The following is a 27,034-nucleotide window of genomic DNA, read 5'->3' as shown; positions in this document are numbered from 1 at the left end:
TTGAAGTCTCATGATTAATCTTTAAAGTTTTCAGGGATTTTATATTTTACTCAAAATTCTGCATATTTATTTTTAATTCAGAAAGAATTCTTCCTTAAATTTTATAACAAAATTAACATGCCAGGAAGTTGTACCATGTTTATTCCCTGACTTGAAATGTTCATTGTTAATCCCTGCATACTTCAGTCTGAGAAGCTCAAACAGTGTCATTTTACCATTTCAAAAGTATGACTGGATTACACAAGCCATCACAACTAAATGCTGGTGTCCAGCCACCACCTACAACACTGTCCCTATAGGCGAATGCCTTCCAAGTTGCAAACAACTGACTTACAAATTTTGGCTCACAATCTACTTATAAGTTGGGAACTGTTTGTCCTAATACAATATCCCCTTGCCACAGGGTATGTCATCACAACAAATCGTTCTTTTAATTTCTGGAAAACGCACCACTTCTTCAAGTTATATGTTGATTTTTTTTTTTTCCTCTACATATCAAATGGCCTTCAAGCAGAGTTTCCCAGTATGACTATCTAGTTGGGAAAACAATCTGACAACAACAAAAAGAAGATACATGAAAGAGCAAGATTGAACAGATCTCATTTATAAGCAAGGGCCTTTGATTCTGTACTCTGTCCTTCAGCTTCAGAATTCAATGTTCCTACTCAATTTTCTGCTGTTCAAATGATGCAGTCATTTTGTTGCTTGGATATAGATGGTAGGCTCCAGCTCTGAAGGCAACAAAGTTGGTGAAAATCTCACAGGAAGCCAAGCTCTTCTTTGTCTTTTGTCAAGGCCCTTTGTAGTTTCAAAATGATCAGAAGCGAGTGCAGGTGAAAAGCAAACACTGCGGTGAGTGAAGCAAAGGGCAAGCCCTGGAAATTTTATTCTCCTTGTAAGACACGTTTTACTGAACGGAGAGTTGGTGGGGGCGGGGGGGCGGTGTTGTACCCTTGAGGTCACTGGAGTTGAATTTTGAACTTCCCAGACCCATTTTAGAATTGGGTCAGTGCTGTTATTGCTTCTTGGCTATGGGAAACTTCTGTCAGAGGGGATATCTTTTCTTCCCCTTAAATGATTTTTTTCTTCTAATCCTGCTTCCCCTCCTTCAGGTATGCTTGAGGAGAGTGACATCATCTGTGTGGCAGTGCTTTCCGGGCTCCTTACAGATGGAGGTAATTGCAGATGGAAAACCTACCACAGGAGGAGACTACCGGTAACCATGAGAATTTAAAAGCTGGCATGTGTAGATCATGATGCTCTCTGAAAATCTGACTTCCTGAGTCACTTTCAGTTCTTTCAAGATGGAATGTTCTGTCTTTTCACTTATGATTTGGGATAATTGGATGCCTTAAGGGAGCCTTGAGACGTATTGTACTGAAAGAGCCTCTCCTGTGTGCATGACTCATGCCAAAATAGAAGTAGATTACACTTCATGTCACTGGCATCAAATTCCTAGCCTCTGAGAGTTTGTCTTTTATATTAGGGGTCTGCAAGCTACAGCCCTCCAGCCACGTCTGGCCCATGGCCTTGTGCGTTTTTTTGTTGTTATTCGGCCTACCAGTTAAGAATTTTTTTTAATACATTTAAATGGTTGAGGAAAAACAAAAGAAGAAAAGTATTTTGTGACACATGAAACTTACTTGAGATTCAGATTTAAGTGTACATGAATATAATTTTATTGGAAACACACCCATGCCTGTTCATTTATGTATGGCTTTCGGCTGCTTTCGTGTAACAGCTTCAGAGTTGAGTAGTTGCAATAGAAACCATGTGGCCTGCAAAACTTAAAATATTAACTATTTGGCCCCTTTTGGGAAAACTTTGTCAACCCTTGTTCCATATCCACTGAGAATTTGCTTTTGTCCAGTGATGTGCAGCAAGAAGGTGGGCATGTCTGGGGCAGTGGACGCACATAAGGGAGTGGGGGGCAGGCTGGGGAAGCATGAGGACCCTTAGAGGACACACATGCCAGGCACCGGCTGTCTGTGGCTAAAGCTGCTCTTTGCTTTGCTCTAAAGAATTGTATGCATATTTTTAATAAAAGGAACAAAGATCCTAGTAAAAGTTGGATAAATTAGGATACAGAAAAGGAGAGGATAGCTGTCTCTGTACCATAGTCATGCATTTTTCTCTCTCTGACTCTTACTCTCTGCCTCACTATCTTTTGTGGTTCCTCTTGGAATGAGAATTGTAAGATGAGGGAGAGGAAGAGAGACAGAAAGAGAGAAAGAATTTTAGATGAAAGCAGAGGACTCAGGTAATTGAGCAGAAGACAAAGGAGCCATCAAGGTGAGAACGGTACAGATAAAGATTATGGAGTAGTGAGAAGGGCCTTGCAAAAAAGTTCTGAGGCATGAATGTGCCATCCTCTACTCCTGCTACAAATTAAGCTTTCTAAGAGGCCATAGAGACTTTATTAATTGACCGATTGACTGGGATAGAGATCAAGAAGATAAGGATGTAGAAAGAGGGTGGAAGTGAGACATGGCATCAAAAATTAATTTTGCTAGCTGTTTTGTGATAAAAAGCAGGGTTTTTTTAACTTGTTGCCATTGGACTCTAGATTCAAATAAAAGCTTGTACATGAGCCTACTATATAGATGAGATAAAGATGGACCAGCAGGGATTTAAGCTGGCCTGACCTCCAGCCACGCACACTCCTCTACCTCCATCAGGGATTTCATAGTGCGTGTGTGCGTGTGCTCTCTCTCTCCCAAGAATAATCACCACTTTCTCATTTGGGGGTGGGGGAGGGGTCATTCTGACGTTATGGGAGTCATTTTGAATCTAATTAACAGGAAGAGGGAGGACATAAACATGCGTTCGCCGTCTTTATCCACATTGGACTTGTATAACTGCCATAAAGTGGTTTGCAGTTTGGTAATCACACAGATAAATTCACAGCTCACACATTTTTAAACTATGTTGTAATTCTCCCATGAAACCGAAAAACACTAAGGAAAGGGTTAGCTTATGATGCACATGAAGCAGACGTAGGTTTGTTTCATTTGGTGTCGGGCAACTTTTTAGGGCATCAGACACCTAGAAGAGGACCATTAATCCCTAATTTTAAAACAAGAGCATTAGCAGCACAGGGACTACCAAGCCCTGGAGTGAACAGGACTCTTTGTAACCTTAATCCATGGCAGATTTAGATTTATGAAGGCATTTGCCATTTGTGTTGAACAAGTCAGTGTGAACAATTAAGGATCAATTTGTTGACAAATGTGCCAACATAACAATTGGTCTTCCTTTTAAGAGTTTTCCATACTTTCTCATTCTGTGGCACACAGGTCAACTTGTTAGAAGACCAGAAGGCTTGGGTTTTTATGCACCCTACTTGCCATTTACTTGTTCATACCACACAAACCAACCACGTTAGAAAACACACACAAATGTGCCAAGAACGCCTGCCTCTCTCTCCATCACATTTGTAGCCACCTTTTCCTAATGGAGCATGGAATTCCAAACCTCAGGGAACATCGGGACTACTTCAAAACACTCCCAAATGTTCTAGAAAATGGATTTGGACCTCGCTTATTATTTTGCCTTGAGAAATGCATTACCAACATTTGTGCTCAAAGAGGTTGTTCTACTACCCTGAAACATTGCCTTGGAAATAAATGTACAGTGAGGAACAGACAATTGAAGCCCTCTACCCCTCCAGCCTCACCTCTACCCTGTGGTTAAAGGAAGCATTATACTTTCCATCAGCTCTACCCCAAAATCAACAGGAAGAAAAGCGTTAAGCACAGAATATGAATTATCTACTATTTACATAAAGAAGACTCCCCTAAGGATCCCATTAACATTTAATGTATTTCAAAAGATAACCACATGACTTCCGGGCAGGCAGATATCTAAATCAACAGATGTTCAAGTTAACATAGGGAATCACAGCCTCATGCTGAAAATAGGACCTCTATAATTCAGCTCCAGTGTGGGCTAAAATCATGGAGTCCACAGAAAGCTCTCCTAAATAATTCAGTCAGTATGATCATTAATGACTTGTAAGGCTTATAGTCTCTGAATAACAGTTCTTTGTGAAAGGCAGAAGTTGGAGGGAAATGTTATTACTCTTGCATAGGTTGTTAAACTTGAACAAAAATATAAGAAGTAATATCAGCATGAAATGACTGTTTTTCTTGTGCAGAAACTCTTATCAAAATCAAAAGCTTGCTTTGGAGCAGTAATAAATCTGCTTCTGATTTGCTCCGCCCGGAGTTTGAACAGTTATCAGATGATTATGCCTCAAATAGATTTTCAGGGCTTCATTTCCCTGTACCAAACAGCAAAGGGATATTTCATGCTCCACTACTTAACTGAGCATCCTGTTCCTATATGAAAGCTTAAGAAGGTCAGAGAAATTTAGAAAGATTAAATGCATTACGACTCTGGAAATAAATTGTTAGGGCAGAGAAATGCTTGAAAACCTCATGACTCTTTTGCAGTAATGTCTAGTTTAGAGGTTGTATGGGGTAGGAGAGTTGAGTGTTTGAGGAGGAAGAGTTGAATGTGGAGGAAGGAAGAAAGCCATAATGTACAGAGTTAAATGATGGTGGGTTATTACTTGACAGTAAGTTTGAAATGGTTCCAAAGAATAGTAAATGAAAAGGCTAATGTGGGAAAGGTTTGACATTATTAGTGAACACGATGACTGATGGGAGGCTTCCTCCAGGAGGACCTGGACAATACACTGGCTTTAAAAGCAGACCTGAGCGTTGCACAGATGAAGGGAGCTCAAGCTTAAAGAGATCTTTACAATTTTCAGTAATAGCTAGGCAGAAAGACTCATAATCCACAGGACAATGGTATTTTTGCAGCCTGTAGGAGGACAGCAACTCACAGTGCTGTAGCAAGGTAGAAAATGCAGAAAGAGGCTAAGCAAAGTGCAGAAGGCAGCAAATTCGAATTCAAAGTAATCACAACTCCAGTAGCTGTATGTTGCTCTCTGGTAACGTCTCCGATAGTCAACTGATAGTCAAGTTTTTATGGAATATAAACCATAGACCCACTACAGAGCAAGGTGCTGTGAGACAAAAGCCCAAGGGTTTAAGGTCTAGCTCAGAACACAGAGCCATTTAATGAACCAAAATGTATATAATAATATATCAGATTATGTGTATGTGATACTAATAATTTGAAGTTCAGAATAAATATAATAAAGTGTCAATTATTGCTATAGAGAGAAAATGGGCTGAGTTCACCAGGGAAGGCTTTAAGAGAAGTAATTTAGGAAAGATTTCTCAAGAATGGATGCAGTGGTTCAATACCCCCTCCTTTAATTTTGATTTTGAAACATAATGGTCTTCATTTCTGTTGCCCACATTGTAATAAAAGCCTGAGCTAATGGTGTGACTCTAAGAATGGGAACTGCAGACAGAGTATAAGGATGTAAGCTTTGTGAGGCTGTGAGATAAATATTTCACTTGGATGCAATTTGCAAGTTTTATGCATATAGCTTTCCTGAGAGTGTGATTAAATTTAGAAAATCTAGAAGAGAGATGGAGAGGTCTATTCTCAGAGAACAAAAAATTCTAAAATTCTCTTTGTACAGAAAGAATACTGCAGCTTCTTAACCCCTGAATGTCATACATTTTGAATATGTATGACAAAAAGATTAAACATTAATAATGTGCAATGAAAATTAATTTTATAAATGTATTTATTACCTCAAATTCTAGTTTTCTTAGTTTAACTGGTCATATTTAATAAAAAGAAAAAATTTTAATGACGAAAAATGGAACCCCTGATGGTAGTTTGCAAAAGATGGAAAGGAGATTATGATGATAACTTTGGTAATGTTCTAGAAATTATTTTTAATAGACTTGATTTTTTAAAGACTTTATTATCTTAGAACAGTTTTAAGTTCACACAAAATTGAGGAGAAGGTACAGAGATTTCCCATATGTCCTTGCCCTACACCTGCAGAGCCTCCCCACCATCAACATCCCCCACTGGAGCAGCACATTTGTTGCAACTGACGAACCTACATCAACACATCATAATTCCCCAAAGTCCATAGTTTACCTTAGGGTTGTCTTTTGGTGTTGCACATTCTATGGATTTGGACAAATGTATAATGACACATATCTATCATTATAGTACCATACAGAGTATTTTCCTGCCCTAAAAATCCTCTGTGCTTCACCTATTCACCCTCCTCTCCTCCAACCGCTGATAACCACTGATCTTTTTACTGCCTCCATTGTTTTCCCTTTTCTAGGATGTCGTATGGTTGGAATCATACAGTATATAGCCTTTTCAGATTGGCTTCTTTTACTTAATAATATGCGTTTAAGATTTTCCATGTCTTTTTAGTACTTAATAGCTCATTTTTTTCAGTAGACTGTGGTGAGTAATAAAATACTCTCACCAGGCAAAATCCTGCAAAACCCACTTCAGGCAGAAAAAAAAAATAAAGATAGCCTTAATTACCAGAGCTCAGACACAGTCCAGTGTTAGCAATACAGAAAGCATCTACAGTTGAGTCAGTCAGAAGCATCAGCTTTCAATGCAGTAAAAAGAGTCAAATAACAAGTCAAACAAGCTGGCTGATCCCAAGTCCACAGGTGAGGTGACAGACAACATGAAAGGGGAGTGAAGGAATAGAAATGGCAGGCAGATCCCAGTACCCTCTCTCCTAGGAGACCTCACAACTTCTCTGTTGCTTTCATCACTACACCTTCAAGAGATGGTTTTCATAAGTTCTTCTGCTTTCATTCTGTCCACTGTTCAAATCTTATAATGCCACCTTATCTGTTCCTCTTGTACAATTATCCTGCAACAAAAGAATCACATTCAGGGCATTGGTGGCCAGAACAACTGGTAGAAGACTCCTGTTAAATTCAAGTCTTCCTTGTTCTCCTCTTGACTTTTACAGTAAATGTCCAAACAACTGTCAATACCTCCTATGTGGTTTCTAGAGGCCACGCATGGCTGAGTTGGATCTGCCTATAGGTTAACGTATCTGTTTTCTTAAGTCATGACTTCTACTTATATCTCTCAGAGACAAGCGTTTCCTGTCTCATGGCCACCATCTTACATAGATCACTAGGGTAGAGCCCATTAATAACAGGAACTATTTTATTATTTAAAATTTCATGACAAACATCTAACTGCCCAGAACATAGTAAGTTCTAGATGCCAAATACATGTTTCTTGACTGATTGAATGACGTTTTCTTCAGTTACTTTAGCTTTAAAGAAATCAGTTTTCAATGGCTTTCTTCTCCAGCTCCATTAGCAGCCTTCACACTGAAATAATTAGCTATTGCCTTGGGTCTTGGGAAGGAGAAACAACTTCCAGACCCCGGCTATTAATTTAGGAGGATTCATATTAGATACAGAATTAGTGTCATGCTTGATTCAGCCTTTCATGTCTTGAAACATGCCTCAGGCCACATCTGAATGCACCAAAATGCAACAGGAATTCTAGAGCTGTGCTGAATCTTGGTCATGGCCATCAGCAGAGGAGAGCATACAAAGTACATAATGTCATGCTAGACACTGTGAGGGTGAACAGAGAAGGAAGAAAGCCACTACAGTTGTCCCTACCTTTTCCCCTAATATGTTCCCAATCCCTATTCACCCATCCACCTTAAATCATTTTAATTTGTACTATCACCCAATGCACACACATACATACACACTTTCCCCAATTGCCCAACTATATACTAATCTATCTTGACTAAAGTGTGAAAAAAATTAATTTCTTCTAATTAAGTCAAACTAATGTGAAAGTTTTTAAAAGAAAACGTTATGGGAAAGAACTAAGAGAACACAAAACAAAACAAAGAGTGTAGAAACAGATGAATTTCACAGAAACATATGTATATGAGCCAAATTTAACTCAGTTTAGTACATTTAACAGGTTAGATTGGCTGGCCCCAATTTCCTTCACTTCATGAGGAGGGAATCCTTCCAACACCGACCATATTTGCACATCAATAGTAATTTCCATGACTAGGCCTCACTCAGTGATGCAGGCACCCCTGTCAATGCTCCCTCCAGAAGATGATTTGCAATGGCTGCATGTCCTCCCATCAAAAACAAAACAAAACAACAACAACAAAAAACACTGAAAACAAAACAAAAATAAAGTACACATTTTTGTAACTCCATTCACCACCAAACTTCTTGAAAAACAAAACTAAACTCATTGCCTTCCCTCCATTTGACCCCCTGCCAGTCATCTTTATCCCACTGCACTTTGCCTCCTGCCTCTAGCACTTCTCTAGAGCTGTTCCCAGAAGGTCTGAAGCAACCTCCTGATTGCCAAACCCAATTCCCAGTTCTCTAGACTTGTTGTTTGACCCTGTTGGCCAACTCTTCATTCTTGGACCTCTTTTCCCTCGGTTTCTGTAATCCTTCTGGTTAAAATCCTACCAGATAATGTTTGTGTTTGTTAGTTTCAAAATTGACTTGAAATGGCTGATAAATAATATGAGTTTCTATTACATGCTCTCTTTCTACCACTCTGGTCATTCTCTTTGTTTCTTTCTCTGTCTCTCTTTCCGTCTGTCTCTCTCCCTGGTAGTAACTTTGTGTTTACCTATTTCTTAGATGTAGTTATTTATTCTGCCTCTATCTGCATCAGTTCCCCACTTCTCCCACAAAATTTCTTCTACTTCTGTAGCTCCAACTGTCACTTAATGAGCAGAAGCTTTCTTAACTGACCTCATAAACCCTTTATTCTTGCTCCTGTTTCCCACTGTCTGCTGTCTACTGCTACATTCCCTGATGGGCTTTACCATTGCCCTGGAGGGTTAAGTGGAGAGGGCAGTCTACACACCCCTTCTGCAGCCACAGGTCTTTGCATTTTAAAAGTTTACTGACTCTTTAATGCATACTTTGAATTATACCACTTTGATCTCCTCAGTCAGTATTCATCAGTCCTTCCTATAAACCATCCTGACCCTGCATTACCCTTGTCTTTTAAGATCTCTCATAGTATGTCATGCAAATTACTAGATTATAAACTCTCTGAGGATGGAAATCAATCTTGAATACTTGTATTTGCTTAGTACAGTGCCTTGCATTAATTCATTCACAGGTTCACTTAGTTTTAACAAGGAGTATTCATTGAGCACCTATTCATGCTAGACACATTTTGGGCATTGGAAGTACAGTGGTGGGTAAGACAGATACAGTCCCTACCCTCAAGAGACTAGTTCAAGAAAACAGCCATATAAAGGAAACAGGCTAACTGCAGAGAGTAGCAAGTACTATGAAGAAAAGAATGTAATGAGATAGAGACTGCTGGGGCTAACTTTATACATGAAATTCAGGAAGGCTTTCTGACATCTGAGCTGAGATCTAAGTAGGAACAAGCAAGCCACACACACACACACACACACACACACACACACACACACACACACACACACAAATCCTGAGAAATAACATTCCAGATAAAGGGAATAACAAGATTAGAACAGAGAGGTAAGGAGGAGGGAGATTGTGTAGGACTGTGTAGTCCTTGAAAAGGATTTTGGATTTATTTTTAATTCAGTGGGAAAATATGAGGGTATTAATCAGAAAAGTGATGTGAATTCCAGTTTTAAAGTTCAGATTTATTTTTAATAAAATGGGAAAATATAGGAGGATACATATCAGAGAAGTGATGTGATCTGAATTCCAGTTCTGGTTACTATGTGAGGAGCAAACTGAAGAGTGGACATAGGAGATTAGGTAAGAGGTGACACAGGAGCCCAGGTGAGGAACAATAGTGATTTGTATTAGTTTGGGACTTAGGAGATGGTGGAAATGGTTATATTTGTGATAGATTTTAGAGTTTGCTCTAACAGGATTTGAGTTAAACAAGATGGGGACTGAGAGAGTTATCACACAGTAGTTACTTAATAAAAGTTTGTTGATTGCCTCATGGCTGATGACTTCAGGTACTTCCAAGGTAAGTGATCTTCTAAGATCCTATAAGTATTGTTTAAGAGTACAAAAAAAAAAGTTAGCCAGAAATATATATATGATTCCTACCAAGGGAAGAAGTGGTATTTCAATTCCAGCCTAAGTCCAAATGCCACAACCCCTACCCCCATTCCCACCACATATTTCTATATTTCTCAGGAAAATAATTAAGCATTTTTAAGTGGATTTAAAGGAAATGTAGAATGAAATCTGTGAATATGTATGTGTAGAGTTATCTGCCTTTGTCTTTGGGCAGGTCTTTTTATGTTTCTAAGCACACGAAAGACCTCAGACTCTTTAAATGAATTGACAGTTTAACCTGGATCATTTAAAGGATCACTTGAAGATGATAAGAAGAAACTTTGCTTTGACCAGCTCATAAATGCACTTTTAGTAGTTCTTTAAAGTTGTGAGAGTTTTCTCTACAAATGAACAATTTTTATGTAAGTTATTTTAAGAATCTCCTAAATGGCTCCCAGCATGTCTGTTGTCGCAAGGATAAAATAAAAATGCTTAGAGGGAAAACTTTAGTGACTTGAAAAAACACTTAAATAAGAGTTCAATTTGTAGTAGTTTTCAAAGCTCACCAGGCCTACAAATATGCTTCTGACCAAGTTTGCACTGACTCTTCCTGCAGTAACTAAGCATGCCTCTGCTCTCTTAGGCACTTTCAATTCCAATGATGTATATATGTATCTAAGTATGTATGTATGTATCTGTCTAATGGACTTTTTGGAGTTTTTTAAAAAACAATTTTAGATTTACAAAAGAATTGCAAAATTTTACAGAATTTCTCTATACCATTCCCCCAGTTTTCTCTAATGTTTACATTTTACATAACCATAGAATATTTATGAAAACTAAGGAATTAATCTTGGTATGATTAACTAATAAACAGAGCTAATTCAGATTTTACCAGTTTTTTTTTTTCCATTGACTCTCCTTTGTCTATACCGTGGGATCCTAAATTATACTTTAATCAGCAAAACTCCAGCCCCACAGGCCAAATCTGGCCCACTTTCTGGTTTTGTAAATAAAGTTTTTATTGGAATACAGCCATGATCATTTATTTTCTTATTATCGCTGTCTACTTTTACACTAAAATGATGGTGATGAATAGATGTAACAAAGACTATATGGCCTACAAAGCCTAAAATATTTACTATCTGTCTCTTTACAAAAATATTTGCTCACCCCTGATTTAGATGTAATGTCTCCTGGTCTCCTCCAATCTATGACAGTTCCTTAGTCTTCTCTTATGTTGCATGACCTTGACACCTTTGAAGAGTACTGGTCAATTCTTTTGAAGAATATTCCTCAACTTGGGTTTGTCTAATGTTTCTTATAATTACCTTAAGGCTATGTATAATTGGGAAGGCTACCATAGGGGTGATGTGCCCTTCTCAGGGTTTCTTATCAGGAATCATGGTAGCTATTAATACTGGGGATGTTAACCTTGATCATCTGGCTAAGGTGTTAACTTACAAAATAGTAATTTTCCTTTGTAATTACTAAATATTTTGAAAGAGATATTTTGAGATTATGCAAAAAACCTGAGGTTTTTTTTTTTTTACTTAATAAGAGTTTTATTTTTATCCCATTTTATAGGTTGAAGAATGCCTCATCTGATATAAAACAAATGGTTAAAAGTGAAACACACTTGGATATTACTGCTGATCTCAGAAAGAAACTCCATGGGGCTAAGAAAGAAAAATTAGAAATAACAACTAAGCACAATGCAGAGGTAGAATTTATTTTCTTCTCAAATAATGTTAAAAGTAGGGTTTGATTATCTTAGATTCATTTCATATTAGAAAATCCTTGTTTTAACATTTATCACTATAACATTCTTGTGTTTAAAAAGGGAATTATAATAAAACAGATGGTTTTTAAAATACAGTGGAATTGTATAGGAGTATTAAATTAGAAATTTAATCAACTATTATGTTTTTTGGTATGTTGTCTTAATTTTATTTTAATTAGTGTTATACTTGATCAGAAGTGTTAATTGATGAATGCATTTGGTGACTAAGGGATTTGTAAATTAGACATTTTGGACAAAAATCCTGTTTTGATTAAACTTTAGCCAATAGACTTAAGCAAACATAATGGACTTGCCAACAGCAATTCTTAGTATGATATTCTAATGGTGATTTTTTTAATTTCCTTCATTCCTTTTACATGTATTAACTGTACTTCTTATGTAAGGAAGAGTTGTCACTTCTAGGTCATTTATTTATTTATATATATATATTAGTATGAACTCATGGATATATATTTTATTTTATTTATTTTGTTCTTTGGGTTATAATTTTTTTTTACTCAAGCTGTTCTAAATTTGCCCATTGGGAACTTTGTTAGAAGTCTAAAACTGTGCCCTTTTGATATGCCACGATTCTTTTGCATGTGTGTGTGCGCGCTTCGTTTATTTCAGATACCACAAGATGCTCAAGCTAATCTTGTGTTTTCCCTGACTCAGTCCTGGACTAAACCAGTTTTCCAAGGAGTTCTGGTTGCTTTTACTGGAGAATGACATTTAGAAAATAAGTTCTGGGTGTTAGCTGTGCTCATTGCTACTGGGATATCACTATTTTAGCCACTCTCAGTGGATAAAGATAATGTATTAACTCATTTATTTATTTACTTTCTTATCTGTATACATATTTAAAAACAAACATGAGTCCATTTTGATGCCTCTGACACCAATCTACCTCTACAGGGTTTATTCTACTTTCTTCCTCTCCTCATTTGTAACTTCTTTCTCTGAAAGTGAGAAACCTGGCTCTTATTATCTATAACATATACACTTAATTATCAACTGTAGTATAAAAAAAAAGTAGTTTCAGAATTCCCATCCATATCCTTGTGAGAAATAAATTTTCCACCTGTAGTGAAATGTTTGTATACACTTATCTTTAGACTTACAGTGTTCAGTCAAAACACTGTTCCCCAAAATTATTTTGGTCAGCTCCTTTCCTTCCATCTCTTTTGGTTTTGTGATTTAGCTGTTGTATTTTGTTGGTTAGAAGCAAGTCACAGGGCTTCCCTGGTGGTGCAGTGGTTGGGAATCTGCCTGCCAGTGCAGGGGACATGGGTTCAAGCCCTGGTCCAGGAAGATTCCACATGCCCCAGAGCAACTAAGCCTGGGTGCCACAACTACTGAGCCTGTGCTCTAGAGCTTGTGAGCCACAACTACTGAGCCCATGAGCCACAACTACTGCAGCCCATGTGCCTAGAGCCCTGCTCCACAACAAGAGAAGCCAGGGCAATGAGAAGCCCACGCACCGTAGCAAAGAGTAGCCCCTGCTCGCCTCAACTAGAGAAAGCCCGCGCACAGCGATAAAGACCTAACACAGCCAAATATAAAAACAAATAAATAAATCAATTAAAAAGAAAAAAAGAAGCAAGTCACAGTCCCCACCTCTAGGGAATAAGACGCCCAAGGACAGAGTGTTTCTTGTGGATTCCTCTAGTTTCCATCCAAACACTTAGCACTAATAGCTCCACAGATTTTATTATTAGGTCATGCTTGTGTTTCATTGGTTAATCTTTTTTTTAGAAATTTATTCAGCTTGATAATAGAAAATCAAAATGACTGCACTGTAGCATGGACATCCAGTCATTTCAACTCTTTTGACAACTGAGGCATTTCCCTAGACAATTGCCTTGACTCGGCTAAAACTGACTCAGGCACTTCCATGCAGACAAAGCCCAGGAGGCCATAAGTGTCCTCCTGTAGCAGATAAACTCTGCTAGTTTATCTATCTATCTTTCCTTTAATACCAATTCCTCCTCAGGTCAAACCGAGAGAAAATAGAAGGCAGGTGTTCTAAGAACATCTGTCTGATTTTTACGCAGCTTACATTTTTTTCCTGGGCCCCATTTGCTTCACTTAGGTATTGGATACATGAACTAAAACTAATTTTTTGTAGTCGTAATATATAAGCTAGGACCATGATGAAGATTAATATGCATACTTTCCACATTATACTTTAGGATAGATGTGGCTGTCCCTAAATTTGTTTGTCTCTCCCAGTCCTTATGGGAAAACATATGCAAAGCATTTGGGGATTATTGCCAAGTAGAACTGGGACCCTGCTTGAATGCAATGAAGAACAAATCCCCTAAGAGAAGGCAATAGGCTCACCGTGAACTGAGCAAACCAAGGAATCATGCCTTGCCTTGGGGTGGAACAGAAGAGGGAGGAGGTTTATTTGCCCATTAAACCCGAAGTAGGTTTAAATGATTTAGGGGAAGCTATTGAACATGAAGTCTGCCATTAGATAAAAAGCGTCACTGCTACAATTTGCTGCATAGAGACCTTGTAAGCATAACTCTGAGAGGTCCACTCACTCACTGATTTCACACCAGGCCCGTGACCAACTCTGGGTTCAGCCCTGCACTTTGAAGGGTATGAAAGAAATGTAAAAGAAGACCCTGCCATCAAAGGACTTTGGAGACTCACCATCTACTTTCTTCATTGTCTGCCGCCATATGGTGATAAGGAATAACCTTGATTAGAAGGCACAGCCTCTGTGAAAGACCAGCAGGGTTAACTGTAAGTAGAGTCTGAATCTTTGCATATTTTTCAAGTGGAATATACATGGAAATTAAGGTAAGTCAGTGCTGCTTAGGACAGTCAAGATGGCTGAAGCAAAGAAAGAAAAGAAATACAGACAGACCCTTCAACTGCTGACAGTTTTTGAAGGTATATGAACCAAACAGCACATGAACCAAAAGAGCCCTTACGTTCTACTTTCAAGTAGAAGCAAATCTGGCACTGAAGTTGAGGCAAGCGAAAATTTCCTAAGATCAAACAGCTGAAAAAGTGGCACTGGAACAAGAGGCACTCTTTGCGTGTTTTTTAATGTATTTTCAGCTGTTTGATTTCTCGATTGGAATGAAAGACACAAGAGTGAAAAATCTTAGAGCTGCAAAAATGCTAAAAGGAGAAAGGAATAATTGGCTGCTGCCATCTTCGTTCTTAGCATCGCTCACATGGACTCCTACAACTGCCAACTACCTGTACTGTCCATTTTCGCTTTTGCAACAATTCACCCTTCATACAGCCTTCAAAACAATCCTTTAAAAAGGTACATTTCTCCCTGCTAACAAACTTTCAAATGGCTTTCCATTACACTTTAATGGCTTGTCTTCTTCATCTTCATCTAATTCCATGGCTGTCCTTTCTCACTATGGTCCAGTCACACTGGACTTTTTTATTATTCCCAGAACACCAAAAGCTTTTTGCTTTACAATTCCTTCTGTGTGTACCGTTCTCTCTTCAGCTCTTCATACCTGCTCATCTTTTAGCTTAAGTGTTATTTCCAGAGGGAAGGTTTCCTTGCCCAGGCTCTAAGTAGCCTCCTCAGGGTACTCTGTACCATAACACCCCATTTATTGACTCATAGAAAAGATTCCAAATTGTAATTATTTAATTTATACATTTTTATATTACATTGTTATTTTTCTCCTCCATTAACCAATGGAGAGGTGCTGCCCAACAGAAGCTGTGACATTTGGTAGAGGAACGCAGCCTCTGTCCCAGCTGAGGCCTGGTAGAAAGGGAACAGGGTGAGTAAATACACCACCACCACCACCCCCCCACTCCTCATTCCTTCTGATCTTTTACTGGTTCCTTTTGACAGCCAGACCAGGGGGCAAGAGAAACTGGACAATGCAGCCTATAGAGGTTGGCTTTCTGAGACACATAGTAGGACAGGGAAGGGCTGAGGGACAAATGGAGCTGAAGGGCAAATGGAGACTACCCAGCACATAGATTGAAAATAGAACAAAGTGAGTTTAATGGGAATTCAAGAAGAAATGTATAGAGCATACTGTGCAAAGTCTGTGATCAAAGAAACAACAGGAAAATAAAATATTTCCTGAACTGAAGAAGGATTTGAGTCTATGGATCAAAATACTCATCAAAGAACAGAAATGCAAGGGCTTTAAAAAATGTGCTATCCAGATACCATCCCTTAAAACATTACTTAAAAATATGCTAGAGCTATCCAAGAGAGGAAACTAAATAAAGAACTCAAGAATGAGGAAAATAAATGAACTGTGGATAAACATTAAAACTCACAAACCAGAGACTTTAAAAATATCAATAAGTCATTTTTAAATGTTCAAAAATTCCAATGCAAATATTAAAAATAAACTTGTAAAACATAAGAATCTTATCAAATAGATTCTCAATTTGAATAATAGATGATGTCAATAAAACTGAGAAATTGAGAGAGGAAGAAAAGTGGAAAATTATTTTACAAATGTGTCAATGGAAACCATTGCATTCTTAGTATTCATATTCACAGAAAAATAGATCTAATTTTTCTAATAAAAATAATTCCAAAGAGTGTATCTTAGAAATCAATTGAATAAAAAGAAAAAACAAAACATAATCAAATACCAGAGTAAAAAATAACCTCTAAGAAGCATTAATGCAGAAAGACATACATAATCCTAAGCAAAACTGCGTTGACACTCTCTATTGAAAAACAAAGACTAATGAATTTGTCAGATTCCATCTTATGGTCTTTGAAAAGAAAGGCTTAAAAGTGTAACATAAAGATTTAAATTAAAAAGATATCTTTAGGTAAGTGTAAAACAATAAGCAAAAAACAGTGACCATTTTATTATAAGAAACAACCTAGAATTCAAGCCTAAAAGGACTGGATTAAGTGAAGAAAGGTCAACACTTTATATTGATTCAAGGTATCCCAAAGAAGAGATTATAATCATGAAACTTTGTGGAGCAAATATCAGGTCATTGAAATATACAAAGAAGTGATTGGAAAAGAGAAGTCCTTGAAAAAATACTTTAGTGGGAGACTTAAGCAGACCACTTTGAAATACAAAGAAAAAATGACATAGCTGATTTAAACAATATAAGTACTAAAGATGTTCTATAAATTAGATTAAATGCTGTAATTTGAGAATACATGTTAGAGTAAACATTATTTCCTAGTCAAAAAAAGAATTGACAATGTTAATACTAGTTAGCTAATATGAGTTTAGTTCCGTTTCAGGCCAGCCATCGTGCCAAGGTTTTTTTGGCATCTATCATCTAATTTAATCCCCACAATAATACAATGAGATAGACATTATTAAACCTATTTAAAGAGGCAGAAACTGAAGCTTAAAGAACTTATCTAATCTGTGTCCCCAAAATCACTATTGTAGTGGGAAAAACAGAATTCTAACTCCAGCATGTGTGACTCAGAGCTTCCTCCTAACCACTTTAATATACTCTTTCCCAGAATATTTCATTCTAATTAGAAGAAGCTGATCAGGGCATATTCTCTGAGCACAAAGCAATAAAATTAGAAATTAAACTTCAATAAAAGGTAGTTTTAAAAGCTCTCTTAATTAATCTTTGTTTGGGTCAAAAAGAAGCCCAGAACAAGCTAATGACTCTGAAAACACTACATTAAAATAATATATGAGAAGTCCCCAATAAATTTATAGCCTTAAATTATTTTATTCTTAAAAACAAGAGAAAAAAAATGAATTATGCACTTAATTCCAGAATTTAGGAGGAGGAGGAGAAGCAGAAGGGGAGTGCAAAAAACATACCTAAGGGCAGAAATTAATTAATTACAAAATCGTTTTTTAAAGTGAGAGATAATTGATATGAAAATGCAAGTGCTGCATACACACACACACAATGAAACAAACTTTTCAGGAAACAAAATTTAAACTTACTACGTGATACACTCTGATGTTTCCAGTTTCTTTAACAGCTTTGTTGAGGTATAATCGATAAATAATAAACTACACATATTTAAAGTATACAGTTTAATACGTTTTGAAATATGGGTACACTTGTGGAGCCGTCAACAGAATCAAGAGAATGAAAATATCCAATACTATCTAAAGTTTTCTCATGCCCTTTTGTTATCCCTTCCCCTCCCTGGTCATCCTTCTCCCCATCCACAGAAAACCACTGACACGCTTTCTGCCACAACAGGTTAGTTTTCATTTTCTAAAGTTTTCTAAACATGGACTCATGAAGTATGCACTTTTTGGCCTGGCTTCTTTCACTGCTTATGTAACCATTCTGAGAGTTATCTATGTTGTTGTATGTGTCAGTAGTTCAATCTTTCTTTGTTAATATTCCATTGTACAGATATACCACAATTTGTGTATTCATTAACATGCTGGTATGGATTTGGGTTGTTTCCAGTTTGAGTCAATTACAAATAATGGATGACAACTGGGAGGGGAATTGGACTCAAGAACAGTTTTTCTCCTTAATAATTGTGACTATATGTCAGGAATAAATCAGGAGAGAGCAAAAATTAATAGCAGGAGAGAAGGGAGACAGCAATGTCCTGAGTGAGGTGACATGGAATCTTGTGCACAAGAAGGGAGTCTGGCCTTAGTAGGAGTGGAAAATTGATTGATCATGACAGGTGTACGTGGACAGTTGCTGGAAGGTGGGTAGGTGTGGTGGCAGCGGTGGTGGAGGGTGGGTCTGTGGTAGCTTTCCTCTGATTACTTCAATTTTCTTGGTGAATTAAGAAGCAAGGTCACAGCTAAAAGAGAGGTTGGAGAAGAGGAGTTGGAGGTTTGAGAGGAGATGAGAGATATGAAATAATCATCTGAAATTGTATGCCCTGGTATATAATTGGTAAGTCATTCTGAATGGGCTCAGATAGGTAGGATAGTAGCATTAGTCAGAAAATTAAACAGCTACAACTTAAGCATTATTCACCCAGAAAAATACGGGCATGCCTGAAGTCATTGCTCCCAAAACTCAAACCCTGACAGTTCTCCTTTATGACTTAACATCAAGACACTGAGTTACACCTGTTCTCTGTGCTTCTCTTTCATTACAACACTTCACTTTGGGGTTGAGAATTGTTAAGCCAATTTCCTTTTAGCCGCTTGCCATTTTGCTATTAGTTACTGTTTAACAAGAGCCGTATCAGTCATGCCGCACCTCCAGGGACGGGGTGGATATGTGCGTTTCTGGCAAGATAGGAGTTTGTTTCTTCTGTTTCCTTTTAATTCTTTGTTTCAACCAGGAAAACAAAAACAAAAAAATGAAAACCTAGGTTTCTCTGCTTCATTTTGGTGATGGTGTATCAAAAGGAGACCATCCACCTAAACTGCAATATCTCAGTTTTGTTTCATAGGCACATTTGCCAAATTAAAATCTGGGTTATTTCCTCTCATGGGTAAAAGAAAAGAAAATGATATTTTCAGGTCTGGCTTAGTGCATCCATACGAGAAGGAGCAATGTTCTTAAAGAACATGGAAGCACCTCTATTCCAGCTGCCACTGTGGAAAAAATAAGAAGGAAAGACTGAGCTTTACAGAATTCGTTTTGATCATTCAACATGTCTTCAATATGATGCTAAATTTGGTTTTTAAAGAAATAATAAACATGCAATGGCAGGTCCATTGGGCAAAATTTTGGCTTGAACTTGAAGTGGATGATAAGACAGGAATAACAGATGGGAAGAGAACACATGAGAAAGAAATTTTATAAACTAAATCCTGGGCTCAGTGTTTTTGGGAACTCTCAGTGCTTTGGACTATTTAAATATTAACTGCACTTTTCAATGTCCTATTTTTTGTCTGATAATAACAAGTGGGGGATGAGCAAGTTATTCAACAACATTCTATTATAGTCCAAAATGCCAGAAAATCCATTCAAGGCTTCCTGTGGTATACAGCTATAGGAATAAATGAATAAAACTGAAGAGACCTCTGAGGAGGAAATTGTATGATTGTATCATAGTGCCACCTGGCCTATACAGCAACACTCTGCTCACGTGGCATCAATTTGCTATTGCAAACATGAAATTGTGTACTTTACATGGAAATTGTATATTTTCAACCTCAGGATAGGTATGAGAGGCCAATCCTTCAAAGAGAACAAATAATTTATATCATACTGCACATAGGAGACTTTCCATTTGGATGATTCACTGATTTCTGAATACTTTTGAAATGACCATTTCTAGATCCAAATGCCTTTATCTCAGATATTATCATTATTATAGATTGCTAGCGTTATCAGACTAGAAACTTTAGGATGAGTGCAGCGGAGGAAATCAGAGACCTATCACCCAAATACTATTACTTGAATTAGAATTTATAATAAGGAACACTAATTTAAATTTTGTCGGGTATAAGCTTTTTTTTTTAAAGCTTTGGGTGAATTCAGTTTCATGTTTATATATAGTTTACAGCTATCCATTTGTTTGAAATTATGATGTCTTTGTTTTGAGATTTAATCATGGGTTTACACTTAGATATACTCCCCAACAGGAGCACAGGACACCCATTCATCAAAGCTATAAACGACATTTTTCTTTTGTTGCCATACATACTCTATTTTAAGGTAGAGGGAGTACTAGCCATTTCAGAACGTTTCAGAAGGAAGACTTGGCATACCCGATCAGCATGTGCAGAGGCTTGCACCCTACACTGCATATAAATTTTTTCAGACTGTGTTTTGGTAGGAGTTTATCCAGATTAGCTATAGAGTAAAAGAATGTTACAGCAGGAAGGAACCCCAGAGAGGGTCTAGGGCTCGAGGCCAACTCACCTTGCTTGTTTTATAAATTCTCCTGGAGAAGTTAAAAGACTTGCCCAATGTTACATTAATGTGTAGCATGGCCCGCATCTTCTATTATGTAGGACATTTAGGAAAGATGTACCATGTGTACATAAAAGTACAGACATGGGGTCAGACTAATGCACACTAAAATCCCTGCTTAACTGTTAGCTAGCTATGTAACCTTGAGCAAATTACTCATCCTTTCTAAAACCCAGCTTCCGTATCTTAAATTAGAGATAATAAATAACATAACATATAGGGTTGGATTGTGAATTATGTGAGGTAATCAATTTAATAGGTCATTGCACATAGAAAATAATAACACAGGAAATATATAAATCCACTATTCTCAAATTCCTGATGGTATTATAATACATAGTGAAAATAATCTGCTCTAAATGGCTTAAAAATTAAATTTGACTGGAGTTTTATCAAGAAATTCTTCATACTATTTAAATTATATTCATGAATCTCACTAGTTGCCCAGGGTATTATAATGAACCCAGGGCACTTATGCACCCAAAGTGCCTGTGTAAAACCAAGACACTTTGAAGGAGGTCTGTGTAAGTGAGAAAGTGGATGATATTACATACCCATCTGCAGGGAAAATGAACATATTACAGATACATACATACATGGCTGAAAAATGTAAGTAAACTCGTCCTCTTGATTTATCCTTTTTCATTAATTGAATCTGAATCTGATCATATTAAAATCAGATTTTGACATCCTTAAGGAATAAGTTATCATTTTAAGCAGAGACAAATGTGAGAAAAATTCTATATGATACACTTATTCTTTAGAATCTGTTGGATCCAGTGGTTTGATCTGCATGTAAGAACTCTGAACCTGATCATCAAGCATATTTTTGCAAAGTATAGCCAGTGAGATGCCAATCAGCAGTGATGGCCAACTGGCATCGAAGTAACTCTTTTTGGCTGAAGAGCAAATTGTACTTGGGTCAGAGAGAAAGCCAAGTCCCTGAAGATTCTCTCACAGCATTGTAAACAGTAATAGCTCCACTGTTCAGATAAGGGGCCTGTTCGAGGCCTCCTTGTAAGTAAGTAATCTAAAACACATTCAGACAGCAATGACTCTTGTTGGAACAAGATTTTAAGCAGTGCCTAAAAGTTCTTTAAAAATGTACTTAAAAGTTAAAAGAACTTTTATCTCTATTGCAAATTGGGGGTCCACTTAATTCAAATGCTATATCATCTCAAGTTATCTAAGAAGCTGAAGGCAAGATGGAATTAGATAGTTGAAGGATTTTTTGGAGCAGACACCTGTGAAAGATGTAGGGGAGAGGGAGCAGAATAGGCTAGGAAAGCATCAGACTGTGATGAAGGTCTAGCACCTGTGTAAAGAGAGAAGGAAGGAAGGATGATGATGTATTGAATAGGAAGAGCTTCAGACTATACTACAGCTCCTACACTGCATCAATCAGGTCAATGGGGAGCCACAAAGCAGAGACTGCCCTTTAGAAGAGTCTGGTGTTGGGCAGAAATGTCCCGGCCCTAGTAGCCAGTCACTGGCTGGGTGCAGCCTGAAGAAAGTGCGGCCTTTGCATGAACATTATGGTGGATCCAAAGGTTGGGCCTCTGGAGGTTGTCTGCCAACCCCAGTACTTGCACAAAGTTCTCTGGAAAGGAGATCTGAGCATTTCCATGAATGCCACAGATGCCTTCCTAAAATAATATCCACAAGGGTTCTCCAAATGGGTTCCTTAAAAAGACAGGAGGGTTAGATAAGAATGATTGAAAAAAGAATTATATGCATTTTACTATATATGACATTATATAGGATGAAATATTGATAATAGCTGCGGTTCAGGTATTAACTTCCAGTTTCTGTACATAAGCATTGGCAAAACCTTTGGTCTTGCATGGCTTAAGCAATTGCTTCTGTGGTAAGTTCAGGTTTCCTTCTTAGCTATTTTATGGCTCAGGTTTCTTTTATCTGAGTTTCATGCAATTCTAGGTTGAAATGGCTTTTCCATCAAATAATTGACCGTACTACCAGTATACTAGAAAATTATCAGTCTCAACTCTTCTTTCATTAATTCTGACTTTGTGCACTTTCAATAGCTTAATGACTCTTCTTTATTTCAAAAAACTAAAAAGTGTTCTTCTTCTTCGACAGTCATTATTATGTGGGAATGATGATTTCACATATAAGATCCTTCACAGCGAGAGGAGATTGGTTCAAGATGGCGGAGTAGAAGGACGTGCTCTCACTCCCTCTTGCAAGAGCACTGGAATCACAGCTAACTGCTGAACAATCATCAACAGGAAGACACTGGAACTCACCGAAAAGGATACCCCACATCCAAAGACAAAGGAGAAGCCACAATGAGATGGTAGGAGGGGTGCAATTACAATAAAATCAAATCCCATAATTGCTGGGTGGGTGACTCACAAACTGGAGAACACTTATACACAGAAGTCCATCTACTGGAGTGAAGGTTCTGAGCCCCATGTCAGGCTTCCCAACCTGGGGGGCTGGCAATGGGAGGAGGAATTCCTAGAGAATCAGACTTTGAAGGCTAGCAGGATTTGATTACAGGACTTTGACAGAACTGAGGGAAACAGAGACTCCACTCTTGGAGGGCACACACAAAGTAGTGTGTGCATCGGGACCCAGGGGAAGGAGCAGTGACCCCATAGGAGACTGAACCAGACTTACCTGCTAGTATTGGAGGGTCTCCTGCAGAGGTGGAGGGTGGCTGTGTCTCATCATGAGGACAAGGACACTGGCAGCAGAAGTTCTGGGAAGTACTCCTTGGCGTGATCCCTCCCAGAGTCCTCCATTAGCCCCAACAAAGATCCCGGGTAGGCTTCAGTCTTGGGTCGCCTCAGGCCAAACAACCAACAGGGAGGGAGCCCAGCCCCACCCATCAGCAGACAAGTGGATTAAAGTTTTACTCAGCTCTGCCCACCAGAGCAATATTCAGGTCTACCCACCACCAGTCCCTCCCATCAGGAAACTTACACAAGCCTCTTATATAGCCTAATCCAACAGAGGGCAGACAGCAGTAGCAAGAAGAACTACAATCCTGCAGCCTGTGGAACAAAACCCACATTCACAGAAACATAGACAAGATGAAAAGGCAGATGGCTATGTACCAGATGAAGGAAGAAGATAAAACCCCAGAGGGGCTTCCCTGGTGGCGCAGTGGTTGAGAGTCCGCCTGCTGATGCAGGGGACACGGGTTCCTGCCCCGGTCCGGGCAGATCCCACATGCCGCGGAGCGGCTGGGCCCGTGAGCCATTGCCACTGAGCCTGCGTGTCTGGAGCCTGTGCTCCGCAACAGGAGAGGCCACAACAGTGAGAGGCCCGTGTACTGCAAAAAAAAAAAAAAAAAAAAAAGATAAAACCCCAGAAAAACAACTAAACAAAGTGGCGACAGGCAACCTTCCAGAAAAAGAATTCAGAATAATGATAGTGAAGATGATCCTGGACCTCGGAAAAAGAATGGAGGCAAACATTGAGAAGATGAAAGAAATGTTTAATAAGGACCTAGAAAAATTAAAACAAACAAATAGAGATGAACAATACAATAACTGAAATTAAAAATACACTAGGGGCCTCCCTGGTGGCGCAGTGGTTGGGAGTCCGCCTGCCGATGCAGGGGACACGGGTTCGTGCCCCGGTCTGGGAGGATCCCACATGCCGCGGAGCGGCTGGGCCCGTGAGCCATGGCCGCTGAGCCTGCGCGTCCGGAGCCTTGTGCTCCGCAGCGGGAGAGGCCACAGCAGTGAGAGGCCCACGTACCGCAAAAAAAAAAAAAAAAAAAAAAAAAGGTTAAAAAAAAAAAAAATACACTAGAAGGAATCAATAGCAGAGTAGCTGAGGCAGAAAAATGGATAAGTGAACTGGAAGACAGAATGAGGGAATTCACTGCTGTGGAACAGAATAAAGAAAAAAGAATGAAAATAAATGAAGAAATCCGAAGAGACCTCTGGAACAATATTAAACGCAACAACATTCACATTATAGGGGTCCCAGAGGAAGAGAGAGAGAAAGGACCCGAGAAGATATTTGAAGTGATTATAGTCAAAAACTTCCCTAACATGGGAAAGGAAATTACCATCCAAGTCCAGGAAACACAGATAATCCCATACAGGATAAACCCAAGGAGAAACATGCCAAGAAACATAGTAATCAAATTGACAAAAATTAAAGACAAAGAAAAATTATTGAAAGCAGCAAGGGAAAAACAACAAATAACATACAAAGGAACTCCCATAAGGTTAATAGCTGATTTCTCAGCAGAAAGTCTACAAGCCAGAAGGGAGTGGCATGATATATTTAAAGTGATGAAAGGGAAGAAACTACAACCAAGATTACTCTACCCGACAAGGATCTCATTCAGATTTGTTGGAGAAATCAAAAGCTTTACAGACAAGCAAAATCTGAGAGAATTCAGCACCACCATACCAGCTCTACAACAAATGCTAAAGGAGCTTCTCTAAGTGAGAAACACAAGAGAAGAAAAGGACCTACAAAAACAAACCCAAAACAATTCAGAAAATGGTAATAGGAACATATATATTGATAACTACCTTAAACATGAATGGATTAAATGCTCCAACCAAAAGACATAGGCTGGCTGAATGGATACAAAAACAAGACCCATATATATGCTGTCTACAAGAGACCCGCTTCAGACCAAGGGACACATACCGAATGAAAGTGAAGGGATGGAAAAAGATATTCCATACAAATGGAAATCAAAGGAAAGCTGGAATAGCAATACTCATATCAGATAAAATAGACTTTAAAGTAAAGAATGTTACAAGAGACAAGGAAGGACACTACGTAATGATCAAGGGGTCAATCCAAGAAGAAAATATAACAATTATAAATATACATGCAACCAACATAGGAGCACCTCAATACATAAGGCAACTGCTAACAGCTATAAAAGAGGAAATCGACAGTAACACAGTAATAATGGGGGACTTTAACACCTCACTTACACCAATGGACAGATCATCCAAACAGAATATTAATAAGGAAACACAGCTTTAAATGACACAATAGACCAGATAGATTTAATTGATATTTATAGGACATTCCATCAAAAACGGCAGATTATACTTTCTTCTCAAGTATGCACGGCACATTCTCCAGGATAGATCACATCTTCGGTCACAAATCAAGCCTCAGTAAATTTAAGAAAATTGAAATTCTACCAAGCATCTTTTCTGACGACAACACTGAGATTAGAAATCAATCACAGGGAAAAAAACGTAAAAAACACAAACACATGGAGACTAAACAATACGTTACTAAATAACAAAGAGATCACTGAAGAAATCAAAGAAGAAATCAAAAAATACCTAGAGACAAATGACAATGAAAACATGACAATCCAAAACCTATGGATGCAGCAAAAGTAGTTCTAAGAGGGAAGTTTATAGCAATACAATCCTATCTCAAGAAACAACAAACACCTCAAATAAACAATCTCCCCTTACACCTAAAAGAACTAGAGGAAGAGGAAAAAACAAAACCCAAAATTAGTAGAAGGAAAGAAATCCTAAAGATCAGAGCAGAAAAAAATGAAATAGAAACAAAGAAAACAATAGCAGAGATCAATAAAACTAAAAGGTGGTTCTTTGAGTAGATAAACAAAATTGATAAACCATTAGCCAGACTCATCAAGAAAAAGAGGAAGAGCACTCAAATCATTAAAATTAGAAATGAAAAACGAGAAGTTACAACAGACACCACAGAAATACAAAGCATCCTAAGAGACTACTACAAGCAACTCTATGCCAATAAAATGGACAACCTGGAAGAAATGGACAAATCCTTAGAAAGGTATAAAATTCCAAGACTGAACCAGGAAGAAATAGAAAATATGAACAGACCAATCACAAGTAATGAAATTGAAACTGTGATTAAAAATCTTCCAACAAACAAAAGTCTAGCAGCAGATGGCTTCACATTTAGAGAAGAGCTAACACCCATCCTTCTCAAACTCTTGCAAAAAATTTCAGAGGAAGGAACATGCCCAAACTCATTCTATGAGGCCACCATCACCCTGATACCAAAATCAGACAAAGATACTACAAAAAAGAAAATTACAGACCAATATCACTGATGAATATAGATGCAAAAATCCTCAACAAAATACTAGCAAACAGAATCCAACAGCACATTAAAAGGATCATACACCATGATCAAGTAGGATTTCTCCTAGGGATGCAAGGATCCTTCAATATATGCAAATCAATCAATGTGATACACCATATTAACAAATTGAGGAATAAAAACCATATGATCAACTCAATAGATGCAGAAAAAGATTTTGACAAAATTCAACACCAATTTATGATAAAAACTCTCCAGAAAGTGGGCATAGAGGGAACCTACCTCAACATAATAAAGGCCATATAACGACAAACCCACAGCAAACATCATTCTCAATGGTGAAAAACTGAAAGCATTTCCTCTAAGATCAGGAAGAATACAAGGATGCCGACTCTCACCACTCTTATTCAACATAGTTTTGGAAGTCCTA

General features: G+C 38.0%; 1 long non-coding RNA gene across 1 annotated transcript; it reads left to right on the top strand.

Annotated features, from left to right (window-relative positions):
- On the top strand, nucleotides 1–24,080 carry LOC117199973 (uncharacterized). Its single transcript, XR_007476557.1, has 5 exons — nucleotides 1–852; nucleotides 1,113–1,216; nucleotides 11,538–11,673; nucleotides 14,301–14,487; nucleotides 22,645–24,080. It is a non-coding gene; the product is annotated as an uncharacterized LOC117199973 (long non-coding RNA).
- Nucleotides 24,081–27,034: the final 2,954 nt, after the last annotated feature.

Source organism: Orcinus orca, chromosome 3 (assembly GCF_937001465.1).
Source record: "Orcinus orca chromosome 3, mOrcOrc1.1, whole genome shotgun sequence".
Lineage (NCBI taxonomy): Eukaryota > Metazoa > Chordata > Mammalia > Artiodactyla > Delphinidae > Orcinus > Orcinus orca.
Note: the sequence above shows the minus strand (reverse complement) of the source record. Positions and strands in the feature narration are given on the sequence as shown.